This window comes from Rhipicephalus sanguineus, chromosome 10, assembly GCF_013339695.2.
Source record: "Rhipicephalus sanguineus isolate Rsan-2018 chromosome 10, BIME_Rsan_1.4, whole genome shotgun sequence".
Taxonomy (NCBI): Eukaryota; Metazoa; Arthropoda; class Arachnida; order Ixodida; family Ixodidae; genus Rhipicephalus; species Rhipicephalus sanguineus.
The window spans coordinates 124,317,589-124,341,418 of NC_051185.1; the positions used below are offsets into that span (position 1 = coordinate 124,317,589).

General features: G+C 46.3%; 1 long non-coding RNA gene across 1 annotated transcript; it reads right to left on the reverse strand.

Annotated features, from left to right (window-relative positions):
* Nucleotides 1–14,698: 14,698 nt before the first annotated feature.
* On the reverse strand, nucleotides 14,699–23,830 carry LOC125760102 (uncharacterized). Its single transcript, XR_007417768.1, has 4 exons — nucleotides 23,785–23,830; nucleotides 23,609–23,674; nucleotides 18,778–18,810; nucleotides 14,699–14,764 (listed from the first exon to the last, which is right to left on the reverse strand). It is a non-coding gene; the product is annotated as an uncharacterized LOC125760102 (long non-coding RNA).

A 23,830-nucleotide genomic window follows, 5' to 3' on the forward strand; every position in this document is an offset into this window, starting at 1 on the left:
CACTTTGTCTGCAAAAAAGAAAAGAATATATCAAAAAATATTTAGGCTTGAAAGCGCAAGAATGATTTAAGGCAGAGAGGCGAGAACAGACGATGCGAGCGCGAATGCGGTGTTAAATACTCAAGAGCTAAGACACCAAAAGGAGCACAAAGAAATAGTTGTGAGAATACGAAGCACTGAACAGTTCACCGTCTCCTATGCATTCGCCTCAGACGACTCGAAGGCGAAATACATCTCCCTGTTTCGTTTTCTTTTTGCTTGTCAGACTATGTTACTGATCTTCCCGCGGTTAAGTCACATGTACGTCATCAGGTGACTGAACAAGGTGGCATCATTGTTTATGCCATGAGACATTCAGGTCATATGAACTTTAGTAAGCCGATGGACACACATTCATTCGTTTGAATGAAGCTTGAAGGTAATTTTTGAGGGCTCGCCTCTTTGTTTGACACAACATTAGTGAAAACCAGCAGATAATGAAGCCAAGGTAAGTATATGGGACGTTAATTGCGCTGTATTAAGTGTATTGTAACAATTGTGATACAGATGTGAAGAAAGTAAAGTGGACGAAAAGACAACTTGCCGCTGGCAGGGACCAAACCTGTGATCTTCGGATTCATTCATTTGAGCATCACGCGATTTTTTAGCGACTTTTCATCATTCGTCTTAACGACGCCGCCGCCAAAGTCTTGCGAAGTACTCTAAGGTCTCGCCAAATCTCGCAAAACTTTCTGGCTCTTGCGTCATATAAGGCTTTTATACCGGGCAATTTGGTATGTTGTGGTGAGGCTGGAGGCGAAAGAGACAAGGAACAGAGGCGCTCGTGTCGTCTGTTGTCGCCTCCGTTTCTTGTGCTTTTCAAAAAAAAAAAACAGCCTGATTATGAAATGCCGACTGGCCTTGTAATGAGTATTTCTTAGTCAAACTACGAACAACAGTACCTTTCAGTAAGTCATTCAGTGCTTTCCTAAATGCGTTTATTACTTTGAACACTTGCGGCATTTCTTCTGAAGTGGTGTTATAACGTGACAAACCGGATGAAGCTGCGGTGTAAATTACCTAGCTGTCACAGTACCACAGGGTCTGTGAGGTGTAAAGGCGTGCCAAATGATCTAATTTTTATTACTATGTAGATGTCATCATATTTCAGTGTACTGCACATAGTAAGCACAATAGTGTACTTTCTTGGGGCGAAGCGTACGAAATTGGTGCGAAGTGCATGACCATTTGAGTAGGCAATGGATCCCTTTCAGGACGGTAGTCTGCGCATGCGCAGCACCGGCCACGAGGAGCATGCCATGTTTTTCCGTAGGACACAGCGCGACGATAGGTTATGAAAGGCGCCGTATGCAGTAACTCTACGAAAGGAGCAAATCGAGTGGCGCCTCGCAGCCCGCAAATTACTCTCAGAAAAAACGTGGAAATGCAGGCCTCCGCGATTGTTTACCGGAGCGCGGAGGACGATCGCGGAGGCCACGGGCCACCAGTTTCGATATCCGCGACACCCACTGCAGGCGCTGTTCCAAAGATCCATTGCGTTTGCATCAGCTTACGGTGTGCACCACAATGTGTTTAATAGAAGCAATGCGATTTCTGCGCGGCGTATTTATCTAATCAAACTGCGTGCTTCTTGCTTTTATAATTAAAATCCACAGAGAGAACACGAGTTTTTGCACACTGCCTAATTTTAAGCTTACTTTGATACGTGAAGCTGTAAAATATGTGGCACAAAAACCAGCCGACGCGGACTTACAAGCTCAAACAGACGTTTATTAGCGTCTGCTTGAGCCCAGAACGTAAAGATGGCTCCTTCGTTCCTGGTAGAACGCGCTCACGAGCTCGCTGGCCCTAAACTCGTCTTCGTCTTCTTGAAGGCTGAACGCGGGAAATTCAACACATTCCCGGCCGCGCAATGGTGTCGCGTCTTTATGGTCAGGCGCTTTCGGTGTTGTATTCTCCAAAAGTCCTCTGTACGCGTCCATGCTTCCGTTTCTTCGATATGGCCTTGAGGTGTATTCGTCAGCCTTCTACCTTTCGAGCTAATCCTTCACATGCCGAAGCTTCTCTCGCCATTTGGCGTGGAGACTGAGGACGTCCTCTCCTGCCAGCTCGCGGATGTAGGCGAGCAGGTCCATAGGGCTCTCAGCACATGCTGCTTCGACAGTTTCAGCAGCAGGCGCCTGTTGCCAAAACGGTCCAGCGATGTCCTCACGTTCAGGTTTTATTTGCTGGGAAGGCAGTTCTGTATTCTTGGGTCCGATTCTTGCAGCACTTGATGAGGTTGCGTCTTCTCGTGTGAGCAGTGAGGGACGCTCTTGAATTTGCTGGATGGCAGCACAGTCTTGCATGCGCAACCAATCATGTGTTCTTCCTGCCTTAGACAACTCCTTTAGACGATTCTCCTGGCTACCCATTTCTGTCTCTCTTCTCATCGTCTGCTGGTGCTCCACGACATGTCCTGGCTGTCTTTTTTGTTTCTCCAACTCAATCTCGTATTGTTCCATGCCCAACTGGTGCATCTTGAGCAGCAGGGGGAAAATCAGTCTCATCTTCTTCTCCGACCCCAGCAGCTTCTTGCGCACCTCGTCCAACTCCTGAGTGAGCTTCTCCACTTTGGACTCGCACTCCTTCACTAATTCTGCCTGCGCAGGTTTCCTCATGGCTTCCTTTAATTTGTATTCGAAGTTCTCGCGATGAGTTCGTTCATCGATAAGCAGGCGTTGAAGTTCCTTCAGCTTGTTTTCATGGGCTCTGTGCTCCCGCTCACGAGCAGCCTGCTCCTCGCACAAATTCAGTCGCAGCTCGGCCATCTTAGTTTCCATTAAAGTGGCCTGCTCGTTCACGTTTCTTACAGCTTGAGCTTCACGTAGTGCGGCATCCTTCGCCTGGGTGACTCGCGTTTGGTTAGCATGAAAGGCCGGCTCCAGGCTCTGACTTTTGCAGGTTTGAACATGGTTTCCGAGTCGGGTCTCGTAGCGCTGGAGTGTTTCTTTTTCCTTTAAGGTGATCTCGTCCAATCCTGTGCGGTTTGCCTTGCCTGGTCGGGTGGTCATGTTCATGAATAGGGAGTCAACTGTCTTTGACGATGAGGGTTTGGTACTCCCTTGAAACATGCACTCAAACTTTTCCATGGTTGTCATTTTGGTGTTTCCGGATCTGGAGAGTTCGCCGGTCACTTTGACGTCTTCACGCAGCTTTCGTCTTAGCTTGTCTGGGTCGCACATAGTGGTTGCATGACGACCTTTGCAGCCCGAGCACGTAACTCTACGCCTGCAATCCCTTGCTCGGTGACCTTTACATGTGCATCGAAAGCACCTCATGTAAGCAGAAAGAAGTTTCTTCTTCTCTGGCAACGATAAGTCCATGCTACATGACTCTGTCAAATGCTGCGTCGATTTGCAGAAATTGCAGCTCGAGTTCGTTGCAGTTATAGAAACTTGACAGTGAAGTACTGATGACGTTGGGACTACACTGTGAAAGTGAGGACTCTCGTTGTCTTTAGGATGAGTCGCCTCGTCGTATCCTTTCTCTTCTGCAAAGTCACTCCTTTCGAGGCTCTCCACTTCAATAGAGACAAATTGAAGAAGACGCTCTAGTTCCGTGTCATGCTGAACGTTGTTGGAGCTTTCAGGTTGTGTCGCGCAGGATCGATGATATGCCACGACGATGTCACGTGGCAGTGCCCTCAGCAGAATGTCGCACAGCAACGATGAAAAGGACGACTTGCTGATGCCAAGCGCCTCCAGTCCCCGCGTGTTAATCGGCACATGGTCATATAACTTGCGGAGTTTGGCCACTTCGTTAGAAGAACGCACAGGAGGAAGCCTTCGAAGTCTTGAAAAGTACTCCTGCTCCAAGCGCTTTTTATCGCCGAAACGTCTTTTCAGGATGTCTAACGCGTCTTCGTAGCATGCTTCGGTGGTAGGAAGCCCCGCTATAGCTGCCGCTGCGTCTTCTTTCAAGAACAGCCTCAGGTAGTTAAATTTGTCGCTAGTTGAAAGATTGCCGTTCTGGTTGATGACCTGATCGAATTGTTCCCAGAACTCGCTCCACTTGCACAAGTCACCAGCGAAAGGGTTAATCGTCAGCTTCGGTAACTTGGCACCTGGCCTATCAGAAGGTCCCATAGCCGCTGGCACGTCGCGAACTTCGATGTGCGGTGACACTGGAGATGTTTCGCTATGCTGGCGGCGTTTGCTCTGGAGCTCGGCTAAGATGCGGGTCGCGTTGTCCTCGTGTTCAATCACGGTAGCGTACTCTGCCTCAAATGTCTCGTCGCTTATGTGGCTCTCCATCTCATCGTTAATCTTCTTCAGCTCCTCGTTGTTGCTCTTGAGCCTCTCATAAATCGAGTCGATCTGTCGCACTGTCGCGTCATCATTCTCAAGTACCGCACTTGCCTCTTGTATAAGCTTGGTGTTCTGGGCCCTTCGCGTGGTTCTCTTCATCTTGAGCCTGTCCATGGCGGTCAGCTGATCTGTTGGCCTCCGTAGTTCGCGGCTGTTGTTCCAGTCGGTAGCCACCAGCGATGTCCCTTGACGGTAGCTCCCGGCTGTCGCCTCCCGGGTTTAACGGCACCAAATGTAAAATTTGTGGCACAAAAACCAGCCGACGCGGACTTACAAGCTCAAACAGACTTTTATTAGCGTCCGCATGAGCCCAGAACGTCAAGATGGCTCCTTCGTTCCTAGTAGAACGCGCTCACGAGCTCGCTGGCCCTAAACTCGTCTTCGTCTTCTTGAAGGCTGAACGCGGGAAATTCAACAAAGCTGCGGTGTAAATCACCTTTCTCTCACTAACAGTGGGGCTGTGAGGCGTGAAAAAGACGGGGGGTGCATCAACTTGCAAGAATTTCTACAAAACCACGCTGCACGTTTGTAACTATAACCGCCACTCCAGTGTGGCTTACATGAAGACTTCATTATCACATACATACCTGGAACTACGCGGCAAGATAGCCATTCTTTGTTCATTGCGTAAACAGTGCGCACGTAACTACCTTGCCGCTATCGAAGCCACATCACATATGTCGTAGGTTTCATACTCAACATAGCTTCGTTCGACTTTTCGGCCGCACCCAACCCTTTAACGGATCTGCGCTAACATGTGCAATAATCCAACAAAGTGACCTCCCTGGCGATGTCTTCTGTATTCCTAACCACGCGGCGTTTAGAAATGAAATAGCAACATTTGTGGCTGTTTTTTCTAACCATACGATACCTTTAAATCATGTTTACACATTATATAAGGATACGTGGCTCCACTCAAATATCTATAAAGCATACACATTAAAACATAAGTATTTTGTTATGATACTGTTGCAACCTATGTTATACCATAATCTCTTACACTTTGCCACTGTTTTTTTTTCATTTGTTTTGTTTCTCTTTGCGTTCTTTACAAGAAATATTGTCTTGTCCGCCCCACATAATGCTCAAGGGGGGGGGGGGCTGTGAAGTATGTTTTAAATAAATAAAATAAAGAAAGATCAGTGCCCATCGTTGTTTTTTCGTCGATCAACAATTGCACGACCTGAGCAGTCAATTTGTGTACGTGCTGAACGCTTATGGCCACCTCCTCAGCTGCTTGATCAACAGGCAGTGTTTGTGTATAGCGCAGCAGAGAATCAGCATGTGAAATGAGGTGCTGGCGCTAAAGACTGCACGGGAAATTAGAGAAGAAAGGAGAGAAAGCACTTTTTTTAACAGTGCAACACCCAAGAATGTACACGCCAGAAATTCCCTGCGAATCGAGCGCACTGCACCTGCCAACATCAACGCTATCTTCGTACAGGTAGGTTGTCAAACCAACAAGTCACAACAAGATCTGTGGGAAACACTGATACAGTCATCACACTTTTCCTTCACCAAATACTAATAATAATATCTGGGGTTTAACGTCCCAAAACCACGATATGATTATGAGAGACGCCGTAGTGGAGGGCTCCGGAAATTTCGACCACCTGGGGTTCTTTAACGTGCACCTAAAGCTAAGTACACGGGCCTCAAACATTTTCGCCTCCATCGAAAATGCAGCCGCCGCGGCCGGGATTCGATCCCGCGACCTTCGGGTCAGCAGTCGAGCGCCATAACCACTAGACCACCGTGGCGGGGCCCTTCACCAAATACGCTTCAAGCAATTCAGGTGCCAGTGAATAATCTGTAAATACAGTAAAAGCTCGTTAATGTGGATTTCACGGGTCCGGAAAAACTGTCCAAATTAACCGAATGCCGAATTATCCAAATTATCAATAAAACAATAAATAAATGTCTACTACATCAGCACACTTTCATTTTTTCGGGAAATATGTCGATTCAGTCATTATTTTGCATAAGAGCAGGGCAAAAGCCGCCATTTTCATCGTTTGCGACTTCGTTCCCAATGTGAACGCGGCTCAAGGCCCCCGTGTCTTAATCCGAAACGTGCGATGAACCACTACCTTATTACGTACACGCAACGCCATTGTGTTGTGGTGAGCGCAGCTTTCTGAAAGCCCGCGGCCATTTCGGCTGTCCGCTAATGTCGATTTCACACGTTTGCATCACACATTTGCGGCGCCTCGCGATCGGCGCGTTCCGAAGAACGTCCGAATTAACCGGGTTGCGGCCAAATATGACCAAATTAACGAGCGTCTGATGCCATTAAACAATTCATACCCTGGCCAGAACCAGGAAACACGTTCGAATTATCCAATTTTCCGAATTGACGTGTACCGAATTAACGAGCTTTTACTGTGTTGCTACGGTGGTATAATTGGCGTATTCACGTGACACATGCACCGTGTTTAGTACTCTACCTCAGGGCCAAATAAACTCATTACATGCTTGACTGTGCTTATGAACGCGCAGCCGGTGGTCGGCCACCGGTCATCTTCGGAAAGATACATTTACGTCTCCAAACTGAATCGAATTCGCTTGAAATAGACGGCCCCAAAAGATACCGGTCATACAACAGAGTGAGCAAAAAGCGAGTCGTTCAACGTTTACAATGACTCCTTGTCGATGCGTACGCAAATGTTTAGAGTGTGGCCTAGATAATTCGCCTAGTCACCTTCCATGATTCGACTTCAGTCAATCATACTATATCGGAATAGCTTTAGCAGAACAACGTGTCTGACTAGTTGCCTCTCCATAAACACTAATAGAGCACAGCGCAGAAAATGACAAACGGCGAAAAAGCCCCTTATTCCGTCTTCGTCGTTCATGCCCTAAATTAATTTAGTGTTTATCAGAATGATCAGTAAAGAATCCTATGAATGAATATGCGACATTACGTTTGCATCAATTAGTTGAACGCATGCATCAGACTGCACATAGCTGCATCTTGGTGATGGACGTCGGTATACTTACGTATTCGGTCCCGGTACACGGCTGCAAAGAAGTTCGTTCGTGTTAATCCAGTGCAGTAACATCACAGCGATCACAGTGCATGTGTAACTTCTATGAACTTCACCAAACGCACGATTCTCGGCGCCGATATTTAGAGCGAACTTGTCTTACTTGTTCTTGTGCCTGCGTTCGCTAGTCACGGGAATAAAGGAATAAATAAAACGACGTAAATTTCCAAAGCGAGGCGAGGTTCTTTAGGTGGCGCTGTTTGAACTCGCGCCCTCCCGGTCCGAAGGCAAGTGTCATAACTACTGGGCCATACACCCACGCTTACAGAACGTGAATTTATGGGAAGCATGTGAACGCTCTGTGCCGACTATTGTAAGACAATTTAAAAGCAAATCGCTTGCGTTTCATTTTGAATATTTTCTCAAGGTTAGGATAAAGCCATAATCCTAGTGGTTATCTTAGTACAAAATACCAGGAAAGCAATCACGACTTCCTTAAGAGACCTACATTAATTGTAATAAACCAAGGTAAGGCACCTGAGCACGTTAGAGGGTAATGCAGATAACAAGAGCGCACACTTGGCAGCGTTCCGGCTGCGAGGCCTTTGCTAGAACAAGTCACACGAGGCCTTTGGTAAAACGCTATTGCATAGCCGGCACATCAGGTGATTTTACCGACGAGGCGTAAGCGCGCGCATTTACCAGATCGAGGTATCTAGCTAGCCAATCGCATTTCTTTGCGCATGGCTGTCCGACGGTTTTCGCGGCATGCAACTGGCTGAAATATTTTAAAGTAAACCTTTGCCGTTACATTATGTTCGCACGTCACCGCGGCGATCATATTTTTAGCCTGTTTCGACCAGATTTCAAGCGGACATAAAAGATCCTCACCGGAATGCAACATTTCTTCGGTTCTTTAATGCGGAAGCAGCACTTTCTTTTTACTGTATTTGCGTTATTGTAGCCACCGTTGCCATGTGATGAGATGGCTCAGACCTACTATTGGTCAAGTTAAATGGCGCATCCTTCGACATCTGAAGTTCAATGATATGGTTATCATCTAGCCGGTCAGAATCACGCGTCAATAACAGTGCGGCTGCGCACTGGAGCTTACCAAGACCGTCGTCGTGACGAGAGCCAGCGTACTCGGGAAACCGTTTGAAAAGGTCAATAGGAAAGACACGTGCGTGGAGCCATGTTTTAAGCTTGAGCCATCATTGTTATCTCATTAGTTATATAATCAGTTATTTATAACACATCTGCATCACATGTTTTATACTAAAAATATTGTTGCCTTGAACATGTATTTCCTTATTACGTCTTGTATTTCATGCCATAAAGACTGTTTATTAATGTGTTTAATTATTTACACTGTTCACTCAGTCTCCCGCGACGCTGCCTATATGCCTATTCTTTGCACATTTCTTTATCCATTTATTATTCTTAATGGTGAAAAAAAAGCTATTGTTCACGGTATAAAAACTGCTGTAACCTATTCATTTTCATCTGTAGCTTGTGAAGGAGGTCCCACTGAAGTTTCTCACTTCGGGACCTATTCCTGCATACTAACATCCTGCAATCTTTTAAATCATAAGGATAAACGCACTGTTATATACAGCCAAAGTTCACTAACGTTGATTTCGTGGGTGTATCACGAGCATGTCCTCTCCCCCCTAATTTTTGAATGTGTTAGCTGAGTATGGACGTTGACGCCCCATACTCAGCTTCATGCTTCACATAAGCTGCACCCCGCTTCGCAGAAATCGTGTATCCGGCCCTGATGATAAGTGGTCTGCGAGAAGACCATTCTGTCGTACCGCACAAAAGACCTACCTAGTCAGCATGCGTGGTTTGAAACTTTTTATTCAGTCAGCGTACATTTCTTTTTAAGAATATGCAAGAGCTTGCGTTCAGCTCCTGCAAAACTGCTCGTTTATGCACACCGCTTCCCTTCCAGCTGCATTTAACACTCAATGCCCGTCCTTTCTTGCAATATCTTAATTACACAAATGCCAACCTAAACTAGCCCGAAATAAGCGTAGAAAGTAGGTAAATAAAGACATGAACTCACGGACTTCCACTGGCACTGCGTAAAGCAAAAAGAAAAAAAATCGGGCGTAAGTTCAGGAAGTGCACGCAGAGAGGTGACTGCGTTGGATCAAGAAAATGTTGTGGCTACGTTAATGCCTCGCTTCAACTTTTGTACAGAAAATTCGGATAGATCAGTAGTACCAGCGATTGCTACGTTGGGAATCTATGCTATCAGATTAGCTTGATTTTTTTAAGCACTAAATTTGTAGAAGAGGAAAAAGAACCCCTTTCACAAATTAAACTTCAGTACGCATTGCTGCAGTCGTCTTTACACTGACTCACAACTCCACACATGACAGTGTCGATTCATGCTGTTATGTAGGTTCATTGCGCCCTTTCGCACGGGCTGTAGAACACGCACAAAGTAGCCTAATAAACTTGCGTTGACAACAGCGTGGCAAGTGTACTTAAATGAATTGCATAAAAGTCATTCGGATGGTACTGTCGAGTGATTGTGTGCACGGGTTCCTTGCTGTCATCTCGCCACTGTAAACTGTAAGTATATTGGCCTCGAGATCTTGGAGTGGCGCCCTCTCGCGTGTGACGTCAGAGCGGGGGCTCCGCTCTCAACCACGCTGCAGCAGCCGCTGCTCCTGTATGCGGATCGTCTGCTTCAGGCGGGAACTTTGTCGAACGAACAGCCTCGCGACGGTCAACTAACGCCTGCAACGAATGTTTTGTAATCTTGAAGTTGTTTTTAGCTGCGGCCCAATCGACAGGGCCAAGAAATCCCCCGGATGGTCGACGAGTGCGCCGACGCCACCGGCCGCATTGCTGGTTAGAAAGTGAAACTATGTGTGAGTGTTCTCGCACGTTATCTTGTTTCCGCCGTACGATACTTATTAGTTTGGGTGGTGCTTTCGATATTTCAGTAAGCGTGCCCTTCTCCAGCATCTACAAGTATGTAGATAAAGCTTGTGAAAGGTAGCGGCGCCTCATCGAGGGTGAGACAGTGTACGACGCAGGCCACGTTGTTGAATGCGCGGTCGAGGCCGTCAACGGAGATCGCATCACCGCCGCTGCTTTCGTCCTGCAAACAAGTGCGCAAGTGCCGCCTTGTTGCACACCCCCCTGCCGATGCCCATGATCGCAGTTTGTCCCGTAATGTTGGTTCAGTGAGAACGATATTACGTCGTAGTTCCTATTAATACCGCACAGGGCCGTCGCATGGGTATTAGAATATAACAATAGTTAATCGCTGATTATACCACGCACAGGGCCGCAGAGATTAACGTGGCAAAGGCAAGCTGGGTCCAGTTTCACGCCACGCAGCCTAACGAAAAGCTTAAAGAGCTCCGCTTTTAAAAAAGCGTCTGCACTGCCTCAGGTGAAAACTTTTAGAGAATGTGCACTAAACAGCGGCAACAGGTTTCGCTTATGACATCATGATAAGCAGTCCGCTAGGCGCGCGCTTGCCTTCATAAGTAAAATACGTATGTACGCCATCCAAATGCAGCCGTAGTCTCAGATATCCTGCGCCGGTCAGCTGAGCTCACGAGGCGCGCTTTCCTGCGAGGGGATCCGGAGGCCGCGTCGTCGGCTCTTTGTCTAGGGGCCTTCGCGGCAGGTTGTGGGACGGTACCACACCTGGTGTAAGTCGCCTATGCTTATAGCCTGCGTGCCATAAACGCCTAAAGTATTGGCGGGGCGCTTAAACACGGTCACAAGTTTACCTAAGAGTCGCGCGTACGGTGGGTAGCAGAAGTCACTGTCCGCGAAGTGCTTGCTGCACACGGTTGATGAAGGCGTGCAGCGCTTTCCCATTCTGAGCTTGCGATGCACTTCTTAGCTTTGGGTCATTAGGTTAGTTGTGAAAGCTAACGCCTTTTTCACGAGCGGACGAAGTACACTGTGAGGCACAGAGCAGTACTTCACCATTGCGCAGCACTCGCCGCGGCGACAAGCGGCCGCAGTTCTTAAGAACGTAGAGTTGTAGTTCTAAGTGAACGTTAAAAGCAGTCCCACGGTTGTTCGAACAGCGTCAGTAGTCACCATACGCAAGATAACCAATTGAACAGCGTTTTTGTTGAGATTTACCACAACGGTGGTTTCAACACGGCGCTGGGCCTACGTAGCAGACGAAAGCGCGCGAATCCCCGCTCTGATGTCATACAGGCGCCGTTCGCAGCGCCGCCATCAGTCGCACACCAGGCCAATAGCTAAAAGCTTTTCGGTTACTTCTGACTGTCTGCTGCAAACTAATGAGCAAGCAAAAAAATTAGAAGCTCTTTCAATAATGGGAAGATGGGGGCAAGCGACCTGATCTCCTGTTTCTCTCTCGTTTTTTTTCTTTTCATGTAGTTTTTTCTCTCTCTCATTGCGCAGTGAGCCCTCCTAACTTCTCCCTCCCTCCATGCCGGGAATCGGACCTTCACCCACGGGCTTAGCAGCGCAACGCTTCTGTAGCTACAGGCAACAACTACGGTCATGCGTGAAACAATGAAATGCTACAATAAAAGGCAAAAGTGAAATGTGGCAACGTGAACTGACACGTGAGCTCCATGAAATATCAGACTTTCATATCAGATACGGCTGATCACCGAGAAGCCTCTACTGAAAGAGCATCAATTATTGGAAAACTGCGCATACATACTTGAACTGGTACGGTGCTTCACGGGAAAAAAAGAAACCAGACGTTTTGCTGCAACGCCAGCAGCAAGCTACGTGGGCACGTCTTTGCAATGTTAGCCATTCACTGCGCACCTCGGATCCTGGCTTCTCGCGTGCAAGCTTTGTTTACCTCCGGCTGTTCGGATGGCCAATTTATGTACATTTCGCGTACATTCTATTCTAACTGTTAGCATATACTATACTTTACCTAACACCTACAGCCACTTTGTTAGAAAGTCGTGCCCTCAGCGACGCTTCCATTCTAAGTGAGGTACTCCCAGGATTCTCCTTCATAGCCGCCGCGCCGAACCACACCTAATGCGTGTGATCGCGCCTAGCTATTCATGCATTATGCGTGGTATTCTAAGTGGGTGACGCAGCTCTCTGAAAGAGATTTAATTTCATAGATGCGCCGTATCTTAAATATAAGTGTTCTTTTTTATACTTCGGGCCTATACTCCGAAACTACGTGAATAAAATTCATCCGTGCTCACCTGGGTAGGCTTCTTTCACTGCAGATAAAAAGCACAGAAATAATCGTTAGCATTATTTCAATAAAGCGGACACGACTGCTCTGTTTGCATCACTCTGCGATCGGTTGCTTCCGAAATTATTCATAGGTTGATCTTATCAAAGGAAAGTTATCACAGAAAACGCACACAAAAAGCAATACACCCAGCTTTTAAGGCGACGTACATGCCATAACAATATTGGATCCTTTTCATACCCACCTTTTCATACCCTTTTCATGTATGCAGTTGCGAATATCATCAGTGATCATAATCGAGTACCAAAAATGGACTCTCTCGCAGTGCCTGAGCGTACATCCTTCTACTGTACGAAGAGCAGAAAAAAAACGAAACGAGGCTTACCTTTTTCCTGTTTTTGGTTTACGACTGCAAGGAAAGATAACAAATTAGTAACACGATAAACTCTACATACTGTCAGATTATCTGTGCTGTAAAACGCAGAGTTTCCCTTATCAACGCACGAATCAAGACCCACAACTTAACGCACAATGTTTACATTACCAGTGCACAACTGAAATTTCCCACTCACCTTTGATGTGAAGGTCTGTAAATAAAACAAGGAGCAGGTCTTTATTTCTCCCATCTCATTATCGTTCTTACTCTATTTGCCAACCGAGAAAAAGCGAAAGGAAAACTCACTGATTGGTCGCTCTAAAGTGGGAGAAAAAAATACATTGAATTACAACATGAGCAAAATCTTTCGCTCGTAACGTAGTGTACAAGTAATTTTTTCTTTAAATTTAATTGCAATAAACGTAGAGAATAGCCACGGACAACGGCTTCAAGCTAACTCAGTGAAGCTGAAACGCGTCGTAGCTTTCTAGAAGCGAACTTTGTTCAGACGAGCTTGTGTGTCTGTTTACGCGCCTGTCAACTGAGAACACACTTTTGTAAATGTGCATAAAAAGTGCAGTAGCAATGTCGTGACATTTTTACGCACTGCCGTTGTTCACCTAACGCGTCATTGTCGAAACGATTGAGTATTTGCACCAGAAATGTTTCATAATAAGTAGAATCATAATTGAAGTCACGAGGTAACTAGATAACTGAACGATAACAGATACTGAAACTGTCAAGGGCTTATACAATTCTACCGGTAAACGTCATAAGCACTTCACTGTTCAGAAACATTTGATGCATTTTTATTTTTCTCCAAAAATGCTTGCACGGAGAGCTCTGCTCTTCGAAGGCACTGTAATACGCAGATATTCGATAATCAGATATACGGTAGAAGCTCTGGCACACAGCTTGGCGCAAACATTAACCAGGTGCAGAAGATTTGTAATCGAGTACTGGGGCTTCTAAAGGAAGTCACTCATCCATTCACATTTATCCTTTCGCACAAACGTATTACGCCTACAAGGGTTGACGCTTGGGCAAGTTGGTGTGGATTCATTTCAAAATGTTAACAGCGCAAGAACGATTAGGAAGGGACGAGACAACAAAGGTAAAGAGCGCTGACTTCCGACTAGTCTTTATTTCGATAAGAACCGCATATATACATGGCAAGGGAGAGTCTTTATTTCTTATCGAACTAGTCTTTACTAGTTCGATAACTAGATAACGAGTACTAGTCTTTATTTCTTATCGAAATAAAGACTAGTTGGAAGTCAGCGCTCTTTACCTTTGTTGTCTCGTCCCTTCCTAATCGTTCTGGCGCTGTTAACATTTTGAAATGTATTACGCCTACAATTCCGAAAATAAAACGAAAGTCCTAGCGAATCTATTTGCTTCCTTAGCTGCATCTGTGGTGCTTCCTAAGGGAAGACGACGATCTTTTCGCGAACTCCTTTTTCTGTCTTCTTACTATTTGTCCGTGTTTGCAAGTGTTTCACTTGAACCTGTTATCAAACCGATTACGATAGAAGTAATGCGTATAGATTCGGAACAGCGAAAAGGAGGCAACAGAACAGAGGACTGAACGATAACAAATATTTCATATGTCGTAGAAATTCAAGTAGGCAGCTAGAAAGTTCTTTGAATATGCAAAGCCATTGCTTCGCTCGCCCATGACAACGTACTGACTGTTCCAATCAATTTCTTCACCCGGTATCACTTATCGCGGTTAAACGTCTAACCTCCTCATCTTTGTTGACTCGGACTGATACTTTGTGCAAATAAAAAGGCTCACCTTTCTTTGGCGCGTCGTAGTACACGGGCTCCCGGTACTGCCGGTAGGTCTTTTGGATATGTTTGGCTGGCAAGAAAAAGTATTCTTCCTTTTAAATACGTAAGCATTTCTATGCATCTACAACGAGAAAACATGTCCGCCCGTCAGTTTGTTACGCAGAACACATTATTGCGTTATTGCATAAAATACATCATTGTATTGTCAGGTCAAACGAGGCAACGTAGCTAAAAACCCGACAAACTGTAGCCCAAATCTAGCCGAAGACAAAAAAGTGCAAAAGTATTTGTAGCCAAATACAGTCGTTCTCATTTGTAGTTTTACTTGGACGTACGACTTCGCATTCCACTACCGCATTCCCTTTTTGTACAATGCGCCGTTAGTGTATGAAACAGCTTGTGTTCAAAAAGGTGAAAGTATCGATATTCACGCTCTCCATTAAAGGGGCACTAAGGAGCAAAACGATTTTTCTCGCATTAGTAAAGTAGTCTTCCACGATACCAAAAACACCACGCTCGCTGCGAGAAGACGTTTAATAAGCGAGAAAACGCGCAAAAAGAAAATACAGGTAGCGACGCCATCTTGGAATTCCCGCACCATTTGCCGTGACGTCACATATTTTTGACGGCGCCTGCTTGGGCCTACGTAGTTCCTAATCGGTTAAATCGAAGTACATTGTCCTCTGAGGGGGCCAGAGACTTGACATAACGAGATTGTGGAAATTTCCTCGAGCCAGTGGCGCCAAAATATGTTAAATGCTCTTTGAAACATTTTACGTCACGAATTACAAAGTTTGGCGCGAAATTTAAAAATGAAACTTTGAACTTGGTTTTCTCCTCTAATAATAATCCTATGGTGGTGAAATAAAGCACACAAGAGTTCTCCGAGCACACTTTATCAATCTAAACCAATTCATTGTTTCTCTTTAGTGTCCCTTTAAGCAATCACTGAAGGTTAATTGAATAAAAAAACCATAATTTCTGCAAGCTGCGTGTCATCACTCTGTTGCTTTTGGAAAGTGACTTTCCAATGGGAGGTCTTCTATAGGACCAGTTATCTGCAACTCTGCAGTATTTTACGCATCAAGCAAAACAGAGTCAATGTTTATTTTTTGTGCTTTCCTAGACAAACTTTTTAACAGAGCCACCAGCCTTGCCGCCTGCCCTGTGAACATCCAGTGAAATCGTCGAATTTAGTTCAGCGCCTCCAAATAAGCAAAAAGCCCACTTGAACGACTCGACGACATAATGTAATATTGTTGCGGCAGTGAAGGCTAGAGCAGCGGAAGCGGTAGATAATAATTGTCGAGGTTTTACGTCCCAAAACGACGACATGATTATGAGAGACGCCGTACTGGAGGGCTCTGAAAATTACGACCACCTGGGGTTCATGGATGTGCACATAAACTAAGCACATTGGCTTTTACAGCATTTGGCCTTCCTGGAAATGCGGCCGCCGAGGCTTTGTTTGATCCCGTGGGCTTCGGGTCAGACGTCGAGCGCCATAGCCAGTAGGCACCGCGGCGGATAAAGAGGTAGATAAAGAACTGAACTCTTGGCCAAACTTGATCCAGGCTACGCAGATGTCACGCAAAGCGCGAGCGGTGAGCACAAGCGTCGAAATCTGATGTTGGGCAAAACGCGTGAGCTCTTTATTCATGACCGTAGCAGGGCACATAACTCATCATTCTTTGCAACGTAGACACTCGAGCTCGTGTAGGTTCTACAGCGTACACCACAACCCGCGCTGCGCCTGCAGTCTCATTAAAAACAAGATTAGCCGCTGGTGAATCGGTGAAGTTCCAGTTCCGATGCGCGACGGCACGTCTTCTGCCTATGCGAATGCACCTCCAACTCCATAGCCGCCAGTCTGAAATATCGGCGTTCCTATGCTATGACAGCCAAAGCCGGCTTCAGGAGAGGCGGAGAGGTGTTTCGCTGTCACCACGGAGAAAAAAAAATCGGTCAGAGACCGATGGTGCTCGTAGCCCGGTTTACTGCCCGCTTAGGAGGCGAAGTGTGCGGATTTCTGGTGAATCGTGCCGTTTCGGGCCCCTTCACGGCCAGTGGCGGATCCAGGGGGGGGGGGCGATTGGGCGATCGCCCCCCCCCCCCAAAGCTATAAGCCAACCCAACCCCCCCCCCCGCTTTTCACCTCACCGAAGGCCATTTTTCAGAACGTAGAATTTTTTCAGGTGGTCGCTGTGTCCATCCCAATCCGAGACTAGGGAAGCACCCCTCACACAGCCCAGCGCTTTTGTTAAGAGCGAAACAGGCTTTCTAGAAAAGATTTCTTCTGCGTCCTGCATCTTTCAAATAGGCACCGACGAGCACAAGCCTCAACTATTTTGCTAAAGCAACTGCTGCCTTTATGGAAGCGAGCTAAAGTTTCCTCCCCACTCCCAGGGCCATCAGCTCTTCAGCAAAGCGAGGGGTCTTCAAATTCTCCCATCTTTTTCTCAGAGACAGGAGTCTGTTCTGTGTCATTCAAACTGGCATCTTTCGTCCCACCACGGCCGGGCTAGACTGCACGTGCGCGCTTGAGCGCGCACGTGCAGTCTAGCCCGGCCGTGGTCCCACAAAGCGTGCAGAACAAGTTACCTTTTAGTCACCTTCAGCGGCTGGTCCAAAAAAAAAAAAAGAAGGAAGGCAGGCAGTGGTGCTGTGAATTATATTCGCCGAAGTACCGAGCAAGCCTCCGAGAGCACGTGCGCGGGGTATAATCGAGCGCGACTCCGAAAGCTCCGTTTGACCGTCCTTAGGCTGCGGAGATAGAAAGGGCATTTTCTGGCAACACGACCGGCCAGAAAAAAAGGCAATGGGGAGGAGGGGGCGGGGTAACAAAGGGAGGCTTACTCCGAAACTACGTTCAAGGAATACTAGAGCTCGCCGTTGTGGGAATACTCATTTATCGAGCAGGTGGCCTGCCCTTCCCTCTTTCACCCTCCTCTTACCAACAACACTGATACGTGTTCCCCAATGTTTAGCGGAAATATGCGAAATTTTAGATAATGAAATGGCAGTGAGCAATGCAACTGAGAACAAAAATAATGAGCATTTGGTTACTAACGTGAAGTTTTAAAGTTGGGCAACGCCCCCCTCCCCCCTCTCCCCCCCCCCCGACAACCAACCGCCCCCCCCCAAAGCAAGCGCCTGGATCCGCCCCTGTTCACGGCCAAATATGAATGCGCCTTTAGGGATTTTTTTCCGCTCGATCAGAGTCACATATGGAGCGTTCATCACGACGGCGCCCCTTACAGCCCAAACAAAGCCAAGTCGCAGATTTTCGGTAGCCCTAATATAGCCACGTAGCCAACTCGCCCAAGTTGACGCCAAACATTTCTTCTCTGCAGCCCAATTTGGCTATATATAGCCAAACCTGGCAACACTGGAATGACTGGGAGATGACACTCGCTGCCCACCGGAGGTTAAGTGACGCGGACTGGACATATCCAATCAGATCAGTCACCGGTGCTACGTAAGGAGGACGCGGAAGATTCGAAAACTCGTTCGGCTGAGCCGCTGCGATCTATTCGCACGTTTCGACTTGCTTTACCAGCTCAATGCACTTATACAAACAACATCGTCAAAAGTATTTCAAGGTCCCTTAAAGCGCGTGTGGCAAAAACTTATCACAGTTATCATCACTTCTTGCTATTATATATGATCTTATTTTATAATGAAAAAGGCGGAACGGAGGAGTCGGACATGCAATTGCGAACTGTCGCTTTAAGGGGTTAAACGACTTTCAAACATGAGATCAGCTGTGAAGAACACAGTTGTTCAAATAAACGAAAGAGGGGATCGAGGGCTTGTTTCTCTTGTTAGACACAGCGTAATGGCACCAACAGGCAGTGGAGCTAAGGGACGTATTATTTGTATGTTCAGACTGCAGCATAGTAATTATGGCATAAATGAAAAGGAATTAAAGTGCGTCAAACATCAACTTGCCGCAAGTAGGGACCGAACCTGCAACCTTCGAATAACGCGTCCGAGGCTCTACACACGCTCACACATGATTTAAATATTCCCACAGCAGATATTCGCACCACTTTGTAAAAAAAGAAACTATGATCTACTCACTTTTCTTGATTTTAGGGACGACTTGGTAGTCATCTGCGAGAAACAGCAACAATTGGGAATTAATTAGTATTTGGGCTTACTCAAGCATATACAAAACGCACCTAATGATGATATTATATATATAATGGCACATAACGCTGCTGCGGCCCGCCTCGGTCTCAAACGACTGGGCTTCAGGACCCATAATAAAGTTTTGTGAATGAATGAATAACGCTGCTGTTTTGTCGTTCACGCTATTCTTTCTAGATGTAAAAAAAAAATCCGCCAGATCCCACACACTGTAGAAATCGATGCTGTGCGAAGCAGTCCGTATGGAACTGAATATCGCGCTCTATTTGAATTTGTGCCAAGTGTGGGTATATTTTACGACATAAGGTGCCCACATGTTCGAAAGGACACGCCATTTTAATTCAGTGGAGATTAATGCTCCGGCGCGCTTACGAGCATGTCATAAACAGCGTTCGTTTGCGCATTCCTGTGGGGTCTGGCAGAGCTAGACTATAAGCGGCACAGTCACAGCAGTGCGTATGCAATATTTATTACATCGCTATAAGAATGGATAGCAAGCAGTGCACGACTGTCGGCAATGTTAGTAAGCACTGGCAAACGTTACCGAGCGCTAAACAGTAGGAAACGCTAATGCGAGCGTAAGCCAAAACTAGCAAGCCCTAGGCAACTGTGGCCGTCAGATAGCCAGCGCTAGACTACATAAGCAACGACTAACAAAAATGAGTAAGCAACAGACAACACTAGCCGAATCTGAGCCAACGTTATAAACACACAGCCAAGATTCGAAACTAGCCAGTATTAGCCTACACGAGCCACCACTCTAACAACAGTAGCCAATGGAAGTGGACACTAGCCGTACCAGCCAACACTAATCGACAGCCATCATTATGAGGCAGCAGCCTGAGCCAACAATACTAACAACCTGTTCACAGTCAACATTATGGAGCTCTAACCTATATTATCCACGTGTTGGCCGCCTCAAGATAACAGATAGTCGCTGCAAGCCAACATTAGCCCACACTATGCAGCTCTTAGGCAATCGTAGGCTACGCTATGCAACCGTTCGCCAATACTAGGCGCCATTACACGTTGGCCTTTGTATAACCAACCCGTGGCGGTTTTATGCGAGTGAATGCGGCACGTGCCGTTGCATGTATGTGACGTTACGTCGTACATGCATTTTATTACGCGAGTATATAGGTCTCCCTCTTACACCTAGGTATATCGCAGGGACATCTCAATTACGCCATTCACGTAAATGGCGTGCGAGTTCTGCCATTCATAAAGTATAGTGCCAATCATGCCATGACATTCAACTTATTGCCGCTCATTTGTCATGCATGCATGCACATTTCGATATAGCTGCACAGCACTGGCTGACAACTACAGGACGAGCGCTGACCTTCAAGTGATCATTTTAAGAGCGGAGCTATTTAAGTTTTTCGTTGCGCCGGGTAGTGTGAACAGAAAGTATCCCCATCACGAATCAGCAGGCGCTCTCTTCGTCCTCTTTTTCCTCTCGGTCATCTTCTTCATCTTCTTCTTCGCTTCTAAAACACGTACGCCGATTTCTGCGGCGCGGAATGGAAAAACTCCGATGGTTAGAGAACCATGCAGTACGGAGATAGAGAGACAGAAAGAAAGAAGGATATAAAGAAAGAGAAAATGTTGGCAAAAAAATTTCTCATGAGGCGCTGGGATTCGAACCCACGATCCTAGAGCGACCGTCTTGACCACTCGGCTATCCAGGCACGCTGAGAGAACTTTGTAGCCTTGTATAGTATAGTATAGAAAGGTGGCGGGAATGGGACGTGAGAGTTCAGAGGAGAGATGTGAGGGAAAAGAGGGGGAGAGAGAGAGAGTAAAGCATAGCATAGAAAGAAAGAGAGAAATGGATAGAAAGAAGGGAAGAAATACAGAAAGAGAGAGTAAGAAAGAGCGAGAAATAGACAGAGAGAGAGAGAAAGAAGGGCAAGAAAGAGAAAGATGGAAAGAGCGAGAAAGACAAACAAATACATAGAAAGATAGAAAGAAAGAAATGGAAATAAACAGAGACAACAAGGCATTGACGAAACAGAGAGATGAGAGGAAAAGAAAGGCAGGGAGGAATAAAGAAAGAGAAAAATAAAATAAAAAAATAAAAGGCCGCCCTGCTCCGCACTTCCCTCAGGCTTGGCACCACAAGTGCGAAGCTGCCTTGATATTTTCATAGCGCGACAGAAAACAAACAAAAAACACGGCCAACAAAAAGCAACAAAAACAACTGCGCAGGCGCACGACTCTTACTAACCCACCTAAGCAGTTTTTTGCTGCTTTATCGTGGTAGTAGCGTTTTATTTTTGTTTTTTTTCTTTTGTGGCGTTGTATCGGGGAGTGGAAGGAGTGAAAAAAGAGAGCTGAAATTATAGGCTACCTTCTCGAGAAAGGAGCACTCTCAAGAATGAGCGCCAGGCGGGTACTGTCCAGTAGGACTGACAATTGGGCTAATTGGTAAGGAGGAATAACCTGTTGAAAAAAACCAGAAATGTCGCAGTTGTGCCATATACGTTCACGCGCTATCGCATGTACTGGAAAACGTAGCTGGCAGATACGGTGTGGGAGTTGTTTTTTCGGTGCGAAATAAATTGGAAGGAATTTGCGGACTGTGTAAAGAGGAAGGCAGAGATGAAGAAAACAAAAAAGAAGGCAGGATGCGACGTGAAGCACAGATCCCAAGCAATTCAATGTGCCACGGGTGTTGTGTACCGATTTCCTCTGCCATGCGGCGTTGCATACATAGGTCAGACAGGAAGGTGTGTCAATGTTAGTATAAGAGAGCATGACGCAGGTTTACGTAGCGCTGGCCTATCGCATATTGCTGTGCATTGCCAACAGTGTGGCTGTGAACCTCGTTTCAGCAAAACTAGCATCATTTCAAGGCTACATCACCAGACAACTCGAGAGATAATCGATGCTCGGCATATACATAATCAAAGAGTCATACATCAGCTTCCCATCTATCGCCTTGCAGCACACAGAAATCTTGCACCTGAATGAGTAGACGTTTTTGTTTGTTTTTTGTTGTGTGCTATCTGTGTGTAGCCATGTGTGGGTATGTGTTTATGTTCCGCGCATGTGAATAAAAGTTTCGTGTCCTCCTTCGTGTTTTCGTCTTACTTCGTGGCGCTGATTCATAAATATGGGTACTGGTCACCCCGTTGGAAAAGCTAGTCAGTGTCCGGTGGCACTGAGAACCCAGTACGTTCACTCAGGGCAGCTCGTGCGCTGGAGACCGCAAGCCTCATGGCACACTTGTGAACCCGGACACGACGTCAAATGAAGCGATGCACTCATCGCTGTTCATAGTCACTTCTTGCATGCGCTCCTCGAAGTGGCTGAGGTCGCGTATGTGAGCCGCTGTTCCACTCACGAGCGGAGCCACAGTTCTATGAAGGCAGATAGTCAACACACGGAGTGGAGAAGTTGTGAAATACGCGTTAGGAGGGAGCGGCACGTTGGCCTTACGGAGCTTGGGAAGCCCATGAGTTCCCAACGCAATGCTAGGCTTTTCGAGATCCACAAGCCCCATATTTTTAGTTTCCTATGTGCCTCAAAACCAACGTGCAAAAAATCATTCGTATCTAAAACAAGTGAAATGCCACGGGAAAAAAAAAAAAACAGTTTCCGCTAGCAAAGCTTTTGGATACTCGCTGAATATGCTTCGGACACACACACGTGCGAAGGCACAGTTATGGCTCCTCATATCACACAGTTACGGTAACGCGAGGATAGTGAAGTGAGTTTTGAGCCGGTACCGCTTGCAGGAACAAGGAAGGCGAGGCAAAGAGAGCGGAGGACATTTCCTGCCAGGTGCTCCGAAGGATTCCTAACCTCAAAGTGAGCAGCTGAAATATGCTTTGACAGAGGGGCGCGCATCAGCAATTGGCGTTCACAAGTGGTCTTCATAAGGTCCAGCTTATCTTAGCTTGCGGCGATAGCTTCACGTCATCTGAGCTTCACGCTATCGTGATAGCTTATTTCACGCCATCGCCGCCCGCTAAGATAAGCTGGTCCTTATGGAGACCACATGTCAACGCCATTGTCTGGCCAATTCATCTCATGACCATTTACAGAGGAGAAGCTAGATAACGGAGATTTTTTGGCAGAGCCGTAAAACGCTTCGCCGATCACGTGGGTCAGTGGAAGGAGGTGTTTTCCGTATTCGTATTCGGCAGCAATACTTCAAAGTTTGCGAGCTGCCCACTTCCGCACTGCTTTAATGCCTCACCCGTAGTGCTGAACATAATTTCATTGTACAAAATACGTTCAACAAGTCAAGCCAGCCTTAACATTAAACATTCAGTTGCAACCATGAGATGAAGAATAAAGAGGAGCGGAAAATCCTTAATTATTATTCATTCATTTTATTTGCATACATATAGATGCACAAGGACACAGAGAAAAGGGAGAGAGCAAGCTGGCAACTGCCACCGAGAGGGGCACAACGCCTGCCTACTCTTTCGGGAGGAGGGAAGAGACAGAGGAAAGGAAGATGGGAGGAGAAAAAGAGGAAAGCAGATAGGAACGTAAAGAACAACATTCACGAAGACTTGGGTAAACATAAGTAAAAAGAACACACACGCACACACACAAAAAGAAACACAATGCAGCATAATCCAGCAGAGGTGCAATTTTGAGTAATGCGCAATGAGAACGTGAGGACTGAGTGGTTTATGCTTCCGTGGACCTAAGTGCAAGGAATATCCGGACACACCACCAGTAAGCTAGATCTCAGTTAAGTTGATAGGAATGCGACATTGAAAATTTATTGCGGGACTCTTACCGTAGTAGTCGTAAGAAGGTCCATAGCCGTAGTCCTCATACACTGGTCTTGCTTGGACAATGGTCACTGTAGAGACGCGCAAAAAAAGAAACACATTTTTATGTTTTAATCACAAATATACGCCCTAAATGTACTTTATCTGCGTCAAACATTTGTAGTGCATTTTCAACGCTTACCTTTTTGCTTTTTTGCCTTCTTGTGTTCTGCAATCACAGTAAAAGC